At 42.6% G+C, this 11,410-nt stretch overlaps 1 pseudogene; it reads left to right on the top strand.

Annotated features, from left to right (window-relative positions):
* The first annotated feature begins 7,031 nt into the window (after positions 1–7,031).
* Positions 7,032–7,232, top strand: LOC118968934 (U2 spliceosomal RNA; annotated as a pseudogene).
* The last annotated feature ends 4,178 nt before the right edge of the window (positions 7,233–11,410 follow it).

Here is an 11,410-nt window from a genome sequence, read left to right as displayed (position 1 = left end):
CGAGCCCGGCGAGCAGATTGCCAGCGAGGGAATCCAGACAAAAGAGCAAATTAAAAAAGTTGTCCTGTTAGTAATCACAAAATTCAAGGATGAAATTACAGAGCCAAACACCTCCACTGCCCCTCGTCGTCATCGCTCCCTCCGCACACATCCACCCCAATGCCTGAGAAAGAAATGGATTAGTGGGAAATTCATTGAGGGAAAAAAGGGAACAGATTTCACGGCTGAGAACAGGGCTTTTAACAAGTTGAAACAAATTTCTCCAGTTTTGTTATAAACTTTGTTTTTGGCAAGAGAGATGTTTTCATAAAGGATCTTTCAGAACGTTTGATGATATTAATGTATCTATTAAGAGAGAGGGAGAGGGAAAGAAAAGTCTCACTTTCCAGCAGAATAGAATATTAAGATGTCTTGCTGGTTCTTCATTTCATTATAACATGAAAGCCTGGGGAACAGGCTGTACATTTGGCAAGAGAATCCTTGGATTTGTAAACAGCCCTGCTGACATATTGGGCAGAATAATGAAGGGGCTCCCCGGTCATTCAGAGGGACCTGGGTGGGTATCGTGGATAAAGGTGGAAAGGGTATGCGGCAGAGCAGTCCCCAGGAGAACACCAGGTCTGGCTCACAGCTATGAACGCAGGTCCCCGTACGTCCCAGAAAAGCAAAAGGGAAACTGAGGTAGGGCCACCCAGGGCAGTCCTGGCTGCATGGAGAATTCTGTGCGGCCTCCCTGTGACTGCTATGGGAAGGATGTAATGAAGCAGTCAGGAGACAAAGTCCCAATCACTGCTAACATCTATCCTCCTGCTTCGTCAGCAGACGCCATCCAGGCAGACAGTCGGACCAGTGCAATGTATTCCTTACAACCTTCCAGGGCAGCTGATTTCAGCTATTTCCTGGGTCAAGAGCCTGCAGGGAGATGCACACCCCAGGAGACAGATGCTTGGATTCCTGTCCTCTGATACTAGTTAATACAACCCCCTCCTTGTATTCATTACTTCACTTTTCTAAAACCCCACTTATTCCTTCAACACATGCTTTTGTTAAAGTAGTTTGATACTACGGTTAAGAATCCAAACTCTTAGCATTATCCAGTGCAACTGGAGTTACACACACCCTCTGAATTAGCAATTCTTCCACTAGGTATGTGTCCTAGAAAGACATGTGCAATGTACACCAGGAGACATATGCAAGACCCTTCATAGCAACATGGTTCATAAAGTGGCCACAAATTGGGAGCAGATCAAAGACCAAATGCCCATCAGCTGAAAAATGGATAAATACATTAGGTATACCACTTAATGTCATGTTCTACATGCAACATTTCACCATCACCATATTAAGCCCAAGCCAGCAAGACACAAAAGAGTATAAGCTGAGTGATTCCATTTACACAAAGCTAAAAATCAAGGACAGCAAAATTATATTATCTAAGAATCTATAGGTAGCTCAGGAAAGGATTACAATCAGGGAAGAGGTTCAGGGAGCCCTTGGGGTACTTGAAATATTGTATTTTTTCTCACTGGTGGTGTTTACCAATTTTTTGTCCAACTGTACAACTATGTTTTATGGGTTCTTTTTCCCTAAATGTATATTATATTAAACACATACACACACTTATAAATAGATATATGTGAATTTAAAAATGGACTGTAGAATGCTCAACAAATTCATGCCAATGGGAAGAAGAGCAAGTGGACCACAGATGTGAAACTTCAACTTCATTGTAATGTTTTATTCTTTTTTATTTAAAAAATAATGCCTTAACTTCATTTGCTATGTTTGAGTTCTTTTGTTTAAAAAAGACATTGCAAATATGGCAAAATGTTAACAGACATAAATTGTAGTTCATGGGAACATGGATGTATTTCACCCTTATTTATGTAATTTTCTTTTCAAGAAATTCTGAAAAAATAAAGGAACACTGCATATGTAAAGCACTTTAATAAGGAAATGTGCTCATTGTATGAGAGTCAGATGAGGAAGACCCTGATTTGCCTGAGGTGGGTGGGGAGCGTTCTCCAAGGAGGTAACACTTGAGCAAATCTTGGCAGAAAAGGGGGAATCCACCACGTAGACAAAGATGATGAGTGCTTGAATGGAAAAGAACACTGCACTTCAAGAAGAATGCAGACACATGGTGTTCCTGGAAGTCTTCTCAGGGGCTCAGTTTCCCCATCCATAAGATAAGCCATTTTCCCATCTCTCTCATAGCAGACTCCAGAAAATAAGGAGACTCGGTATAGCAAAGCAGTTAAGACCTGGGCTTCTGACACAGCCTGCCCAAGTTCAAATGCAGATCTACTACTTATTAGCTGGGAGACTTCGGGAGAGAATCAATCTCCCTGTGTCGGGAAAACCAGTGGTAACAGTATTTCAGTATTTACCCAGCAGGATTTTGGTAAGGATGCAGTGTGTTCACACACTTAAAAAATATAGATTGGTGCTTGGCAGATATCATCAGTTTGATTATGATGATGATGATGGGAGGATTTATTTCTTTATTTCCAGGCATCTGTGGCACCCTTCACTGCAAGTACATCTCCATCCACAGCTTCACTGGACAGGGATTCTGCCCTGTTTGCTAGGGGAGTTCTCACAGCCACATGCTCAGCTCATCCAGGTCACCTGATGGATGTGTTTCCAGATTTGCCAAGTGTTCCCTCTCCGTGATACCCCCTCCTTCTCCACTAATAGCTACTTTTTGCTAGAATTTCATTAACTCTTCCTTGTCTGAGTTTTCCCTTCTTATCGTTACTGTCAACCAAATTCTCCAAAGGCCACAGGCAAAGCTCTCCCAAATCCATGCTCATTAAATTGCCCTCCCAGGAGGGAAGGGGACTAGTCCTGGAGATAACAAGGAAGACACCATTGTTGCCTTTTCCTTTACGCAGGGCTTTTGAGCAGGGCTTCTCTCTGGTAGGTTCTGTTAGGTAAATGTTCCCTAGCAGGTGCATTCTGTCTGGGGGCAGGAAACCTGGCAAGTAAATGAGAATCTTTTCTTCACTCACACTTCGGAGTTGCCGTTGGGGAAGCAGGCAGGGGCACAGCGTGGGGTCTGAGCCTCGGCTGTCAGAGCTGGCGGGAAGCACTGCCAGCCCCTGGCCCAGCCCTCTCGCCACACAGATGAGGAAACTGAGGCCCAAGGAAGGCAGAGCTAGGAATACATCAAGTTTCCTGATTTCTAATCCATTACTCTCTCTGCCACATAGATTCACGCAGCGGCTTTCTCCCATAGCTAGGAGCAGTAAAGCCATGGTAAAAAAAATGTCCCCAGTTTTTCATGCCTCCCTGGAAACACATTGTTTCTGATGTTATTGCAGTTCCTTATTTTACGAGGTGGAAGCCTCTAGCAAATTCTGCACTAGTTTGCTCCAGCCGCCATAACAAAGCACCTCAGACTGGGTGACTTCAACAGCAGAAATTCATTCTTCCACAGTCCTGGAAGTCAGTAGCTCAAATCAAGGTGTCAGCAGCGTTGACTTCTGAGGCCTCTTTTCCGGGCTTGCACATGGCCATCTTCTCCCTGTGCCTTCACGTGATCTTCCTTTTGTGCATGTCTGTCCTAATCTCCTCTTCTGAGAAGGACACCAGTCTCACTGAATTGGGGTCCCAACCCATGTGAACTCATTTTACCTGAATCCTTAGTCACATTCTAAGATACTAGGGTTTAGGACCTAAATGTACGAAATTGGGGCTGAACTCGTGACTGATCTTGGCCAACAGAACGTGGCAGAAGGGATAATACCACCTCTAAGCCAAGGCCTCACAGAACTTCACACGCTTCTGCTTGCAGAACGCTGCCAGTGAACAAGCTTGGGTGAGGACAGTCTTGTTCTCCTCTATTGGCCACATGGAGCAGAGGGGAGGCCATTCCAGATCAGACTAGCCAGCCAGCTGCAAAATGTGAGTGAGCAAAGCCAAGAACTGCAAAATCAGCCCACAGGTGACTTGTCACCTGACCACAGACACTTCGGTGCGCCCAGCCCAGCCCAGCAGAACCACCCATCTGACCAGCAGACCTGTGCACTAACTGAAAGGTTTTCATTTTTAAGCCAGTGGGTTTTGTGTGTGTTTGTTACATGGCACATTATGGTGGATAAATGTTACATTAGCTCAGCATCCATCCGCCTCCCTACTATTAATACTCTTTTGCATTCATTGAGCAGTTTACTCTGAACAGTTACTATCCCAAGCACACTTTGCATGTGTTAGCTTATTTGACCATTTTATTCCCATTTTCAGATCAAGAACCTGAGAAAGAGAGAGTGTGACTTGCTTAAGGTTACATAGTGTGATTGCGGCAAGCATCAAAATTGGAGCTCAGGCAGATGGGCTGTAGAATCCATGTTCTTTGATCATGACTTTAAGGTGCTTTTCTGGTATTGTTTACCAGAAATCACTTCCCTTCTACTAAAGTCAGATACGGCAGGAGACCAATTCCCAGGACTCACAGCCCAGATCTCAGGGATCCTCTTCCTAGGAAATCTTGAGAGGGTCTGGGAGTGGGTGTGGGGCTCTTTTCCTAACTGCTCCTAGTGTGTGACTTCAGTATAGTTTCTCCCCCTGCATCTAGAATAGCAAGAATGCTTGGAGGCTGTTCTCTGAGAAGTAATGGTAGTGACCCAAACAACAGGGACCCCCAGCAGCCATGTCCCGATTGGTCTGCTCTTGGAATGAGAAGTTTGAGTCCCATCTTTCTGTTTTGTAGACCCAGAGCTTCCTTGGATCCTGCTCTTCCTGAGGCCCACCACTCCGTCTTCCATCAATTTTTTGAACTCTATATTCTTTCAATAAACAGTTGGTGTTTAATCAGCCAAACCAATTAACACCAAGAACAAGCATTTTGCCAACAACAGAATTTCATTCGTTCAACAAACTACATGCCATGTGCTATTGTAGGTGCTGCAGGTACAGCAGTGACTAAGCATACACTCGTGGAGCATATGTTCTAGCAAATATAGGCCCTTTCCTGGTAAAGGCATTTGCGGGAAATGCAAGTACATCTTATCCTTCACGGCAGTCAGATGATCACGGCGTTCATCGTCAGTCTGATATGGATTTAAATCCTATAGAAATGTCTTTGAAGCTTCATGTTTGAGCCCCAAAATGCATCTGAATTGTGTTCTTGATTACATCTAATAGATACGTCTTCTGTTATATCTTTCTAATTGCCTTATTATAAAGACATTCCTGCTGTGTGACTTTACACAAGTCCATCAGCTTCTCCAGCTTTCTTTTTGCCTCTTGTCTCTGTACATGGGGTGTTGTAATTCCTAGACTCAGTAATAGCAGCTGCCCCTAGGTAACTAAGTTCCCAGGCATTTTCTATTTTCCTATTAACTCATATAGTCCTTGTACCAACTCCATGAGATCGACGCTCCAGGCTGATCAGTCTCTGGGCTGGCCCCTTGCCATGTCTGCTTGAACATCTGCTCTCCCACCTCACCCTTCCTCCCCTCTTCTGCTCTGTGTCACAGAGAATGAAGCTCTGTAAATTGCTTCCTAGGCTTTCTTGCCTCCTCCCAGGCACTGGCTCCTACCACATGGTTCTGACTCCTGGGATCCCAAATGCCATCTCCTCCCTGGCCCCCTAGCCCTGGGGCAGAACCAGTTCTTCTTGGTAAGCTCCATGTTTTTTCACTGCCCCTCTTTGAATGTATTAGGGATTCTATGCTGCATAACTCTGCATAACATGCCATGTGCTGTTGTAGGTGCTGCTACAACACCTGTGTGTGTGTTTCTTTTTTGTTTTTAAGAAGATAGCGATTCTGTAGTCTCTGAATAAGGATTTGCTCTGAGCCAGCTATCAGGAGGGGGAAGCCACAGCCCCCAAGTGCATGTGGTTTAGCACAGAACTATGGCTGGGACAAGGAGCAGGTCCTGACGTCACCATACACCAATGAGCCAGATGAGGCTGGGCTTTTACAACATCACAGCTTTTTATCCAAATAATTTTCTATTTCGTATGTTATTTCATTGTTTCCACTCTATCTAAAAGGAACTAAGGGGACTTACAATGATTTTAAAAAGTAATAATTCTCCAGCTATCTGTGATGTGTAACACACCACCCTAAACCTTAAAACACCAATGGCCATTCCCTTACCACTTCCAGGGCTGGATGGGACTTAGCCAGTGGGTCCTCACTCGAGGTCTTCCTGTGGTTTCAGACCGCTGAGACTGGAATCATCTGAATGCTGCCTCATTCCCACGGCTGCTGCTGAGCTGGGAAGACCCCAACAGGTGGGAGCCAGAACAGGTGTGACGCCTCAGGCATCCCTCTCTAAGGGCCTCTCCATGGGGTCTCTCCAGCCGGGGGCTTCATAGGGGTGTACATGTTCCAAGAGAGATCCAGAAAAAAGCTGCATCATTTTTTATTTTTATCTGAACGTTCTTTTAAAAAAAAATCACACAGTAAAAAATTGACTTTTTAGTGTACTATTCTATGTAAGTTAACCATTGTATAGAGTCACATGACCACTACCACAATCAAGACACGGAACAATTACGTCACCCCAAAAACCACTCTTGCTATCTCCTGCTAGTTGCACTCTTCCCTGCTCAGAACTTTCTGTGTCCACTGATTTGTTCTCTGTCACCGCAGCTTTGTCTTTTTGAAAATGTTATTTTTAATGGGATTATATGCTATCTGAAGTTTTAAGACTGGCTTCTTTCACTCAGCATAATGTCTTTGAGATCCATCCAACCGTTGTGTGTATCAGTGGTTTCTGGCTTTATATTGTTGAGTGGCATTCCATGCTACGGTTTGTTGATCCTCCAGCCAATGAAGAAAATTTGGATTCTTTTCAGCTTTTGGCAATTACGTATATAAGTTCTATAAGCGTCTAGGTACAGGTTTTAATTCAAACATACGCTTTCATTTCCCTAAGGTAAATAACCAAAAGTGGGTTTGCTGAGTCAAAGAAAAAGTGTATGTTTACAAGAAATTGCCAAACTGTTTTCCAGAGCTTTTGTTTTGTTTTGTTTCCATACTTTGCATTCCCACCATCAATATATAAGTGATTCTATTGCTTCTCAGCCTTTCGGTTAAGAGAACAAGCGTAGTATCTGTTCTTATCAGTTTAATAAGTGATTCAGTTACTCCACACCCTTGTCAGCAATTGGTATTGCAAATATTTCTTATTTTAGCCCTTTCATAAGAATGTAGAAGTATCTCACCATGATTTTAATTTGCATTTCCCCTAATAGCTAGCAAAGTCTTATCTAGCTAGAAAATATCTTTTTAATTCCTACTTTGTTGAAACTTTTATCATAAATGTATGTTGAATTTTGCCAAATTATTTTTCCTCATCTGATGGAACAGTCATCGAATTTAAATATAATTTTTTATGTATTATACTTACATGCATTGCAGACTCCATCAGACAATGTTATAATTTTTGGTTTCAACCAACAGACATTTTTTAAAGAACTTAAGAGAAGACTAGTCTATTATATTTTTCCAGGTATCTACCATTTCTGTTACTCTTCCTCCATTCCCAATATTCCAGATTTCCTTGTAATATCATTCCCTTTCTGAGAAGCTTCCCATAGCAATTGTTTTAGAGCAGGTCTGCTGGCAATGAACCGTTCTTGTTTTCCTTCATTTGGAGTGCATTTATTTCATCTTCATTTCGAAAAGGTATTTTTTTCTGCTTGTAGAATTCTGGGTTGCTGTTTTATTCCCCCCTCCTTTTAGCACTTTAAAAAATGCCATTCCACTTGTTTCTGGCCCCCAAGGTTTCCGATGAAAATTCACCATCATTCAAATTGTGTCTCACTATAATATGTAGTGTTTACCTGGCTCATGTAAAGATATTTTTCTTTGATCTAGTTTTGAGAGTTTGATTATGATTCCTTTAGGTTTAGTTGTTTGAGGTTCACTGAGATTCTTGAATTTGTAAGTTTATGTCTTTCATCCTCATTCATTCCTCTGTCATTTCATTCTGTTATTGAGCCCATCTGGTGAGTTTTTCATTTCAGTTATTGTATTTTTCAATTCTAAAATTTTCATTATATATAGGCTGAGCTTTTTGATTTTCTATTTATTTCAAGAGTGTTCACAATTACCTGTTGGAGCTTATGTGTAATTGCTTCTTTGTCAGATAATTCCAACATCTTAAGAGTTATCTCAGTGTTGGCCTTTTTGGTTACCTTTTCCCATATAAGTTGAAATTTTTCTTGTTCTTCATATTCCAAGTAATTTGAGTGCTATCATGGGCATTTTGAATGATGAAACACTAGGTCTTATATAAATCGTATGAAGAAGGTTGATATGTTTGTTTTAGCAGGCAATCTACTTGTCCTACAAGTTCCAACTCATCTTTTGTGGGCTAGGATTCTAATAGTTTAATTTTTAAAACCTTTATAGTGCTAACTGAATCTGGTCTGCATGTTCACTACCCAGTAGCCTGTCTGGCATTTTGGAAGTGGTCTAGGTGTCAATTCAGTTCTCAAGTCTTTGGTAAGCTCATTTGAATCAGATCCACCTGTGTGATACTCAGAGGTGAGCCCAGGAATTCATAAACAACTTTATAGAGTTTCTTTCCTGAATTCTTCTCCCTTTGCCACCTCCCTGGTACTTTTCAGTACATTGAGGAGTCCCTTTTCATTTCTCCATTCAGGAATCTGGGGCTTTAGTTACTCTAATCTGCCACATATTTCCTTGTCTGTACCTGTATCCAGAGTCAAGTGGTGGAAAGACCAGGAGAAAAATGATAAGCCCATCCTCCCAGTGATATTTCAAGTTCTGGTCTTCTTCCCAAATCTGCCTGCTACTCATACTTTTCAGAGTTCTCAAATCTCTGCTCCATGTTGTTGTGTTCATCTTTTATAGCTGCATTCAGTGAGAGAGACGGGGGATGTGTGTGCATCCCATCTTAGCTAGAATCAGAACTAACCTATATCATCTTTTATGATCTCACAAGTCACGTGGCATCACTCCTGCCATACTCTCTTAGTCAAGACACTCATCTGTCTTCCACAAATAGTAGTAAAGAAGAAAGAAATTAGACCAAATGGAAAATAAGCAGAAACTCGAGATAAGGGATGTTGTGAATAAAACGTGTGCCCAAGGTCCTGGAGACCTGTTGCTCTGCTCCTCATACTTTCAGAGCAGCCCAGTAACTAAGGTAAGGCAGGAAAGGGAACAGCTCAAATCTTTACAATAGTGCCTCTCATATATGTGCAGCCCTGGGGAGCCCAGGAGCAGAGCCTCGGTGGCTCCTCCTCTACAGGGAATAATGACAATATGGGAGGGTGTGAGGGTGCTCCTGGTTTTGTAGATTCTCCCCGGAGAAACTGTATCAGGCTGGAGAGGTTGGTTTTGTAAGTTTCATGGGGTATCCCTACAATAAAAATAATTCCATCTCTCCAGAGATGATTGACTTCTCTCTGGTTTTGAAACCCAAGAGCAGCTTCTTCCATGGACCCTCCTAAAGACACTGTGACCAGATGACAAATAACCTTAAAAAAAACAACAGAATCCTTGCAGCGATGCTACAAGTCAAGGCTTTTTGTCATAGATGGCAGGACAGTGATGCTCATAGAAGGCACCCTGAATTAGAGTCTCAGCTCACCACATCACAAGCTTTGTGGCTTGAACAAGTTACTCAATTTTCTAAACCTCGGTTTCAAGTCTCAGAGATGATGATGGTATCTACCTTAATGTTATTGTGAGGCTTAAATAAATGAGATCAAGTCTATAAAGCACAGTGCCTGGAACTCAGCATGCCCTCCCTGAGTGCCAATTTTTATTGACATCAGACATGTCAGCCAGAGGCCAGAACCAAGCCTGAGGCCAACTTCTCAGTGCCTCAGTTCCCTCCTCTGTAAACTGGAAATAATCATGATATCTATCTCTTAGGATTATTGAAAGGATTAAATGAGGAGTGTGGGAAATGGGAGGATGTTGATCAAAAGATACAAAGCTTTATTTATAAGATGAATAAGTTCTGGGGATCTCATGTACAGCATGGTAATTACAGTTAGTAATACTGTACTGTACACTTGAAATTTGCTGAGAGAATAAATCAAGTGTTCTCACCACACACAATAAAGGTAACCATGTGAGGTGATGGATGTGTTAACTAACTTGATTGTGGTGATCATTTCACAATGTGTAGGTGTATTATCATCATCACATTGCAGACCTTTAAAAATCACATTGTGCAAGCTAAATATATACAATTTTTATTTGTCAATCATACATAAATAAAGCTAGAAAAGATAAAAATTTTTTAATTTAAAAACAATTTTAAAGGGATTAAATAAGCTAACCAGGTAAAGCACTTAAAACAGTACTTGAGCAAAACAAGTCTGCATAAGCCTGAGTAAGTATTACTGCAAATTTATGAACTGTGAAACTGGGGTATGTGTATTTCAGTGTTAAATAACATCATTGCAAGGGGATACAGAAAGTCACATGTTAAACATGGTATATTTTCCCAGAGTATCAACTTGACATCAACTTGACAATTTGAGAAGAAAGATTTAATATGCGGGACTGATGTGTGGCCAACGACACTTTTCTGCAATGATCTGTGGTTGATACCAAATGATCCAAAGAATTCCATCCTTTCTCCCAAAAGTGATGTCTGGATTCTAGGGAGAAGGGAATGGAGACCCCTGGAAAACATGGAGGAACCTGGCCACCGAGAGATTGTGCAGGCACCATGTCGTCACAGCCCTGGCATCTTTCTCCATCCCGGCTGCTTCAAGCACAGCCGTTTTCCACATTCCCCTTCATTAAACAAGAAACTCAGATGTTGGTAATTAGACTGCCATCCCCAGCTGCCAAGTCACATTCGGTTCCAAAAAGCCCTGTATACTGCTACTTGTGTGTTTGTTAACAATGTCCCCACAACAGGTCTGCAATTAGAGCCCATCTGTTGGGTTTCTCAGACAGCATTGCCAATTGGGCTGCTGAACTTGGAGTCCTCATTGTTGCAAATTCCTGACCAAAAATCCTGCAGCAGAAGGCGCAACTTGTTCCTGAGTGAGCGTCTGGAGCTGGGGGAAGTGGGGGCAGAGGCCTGGACACCAGTCATAATGGGAACCCATAAGGAATGTTAAGGAAGGTGGGAGTGACCAGGTGATGGCAGGGGAGGTATATGTGGTTCCCACGAGGCATCTGTGCTGCTCTTCGCAATCAGAGCAGGCCCCCTCCTTTCTCTAGCTGATGCTTCCGTCCATCTGGCCACACCCTGTGGGGCTGCCTGCCGCTGCTGGCATACAGAGGTCATTTCTCGGCCAGTGCTAGTGGTTAAAACCAGGTTTCATTGCTTCCTTCAGGAGCCAGGGCCCCCAGTCCCACCCCGGTAGGAGATGCCTGATAGCCAACTTCACCTCCTTCCTCCACAAGTCCAGTCTTACAAAGGATCCAAAGATCAACAGGTCTTCCCACTG

This window comes from Manis javanica, chromosome 17 (assembly GCF_040802235.1).
Source record: "Manis javanica isolate MJ-LG chromosome 17, MJ_LKY, whole genome shotgun sequence".
Taxonomy (NCBI): Eukaryota; Metazoa; Chordata; class Mammalia; order Pholidota; family Manidae; genus Manis; species Manis javanica.
Note: the sequence above shows the minus strand (reverse complement) of the source record. Positions and strands in the feature narration are given on the sequence as shown.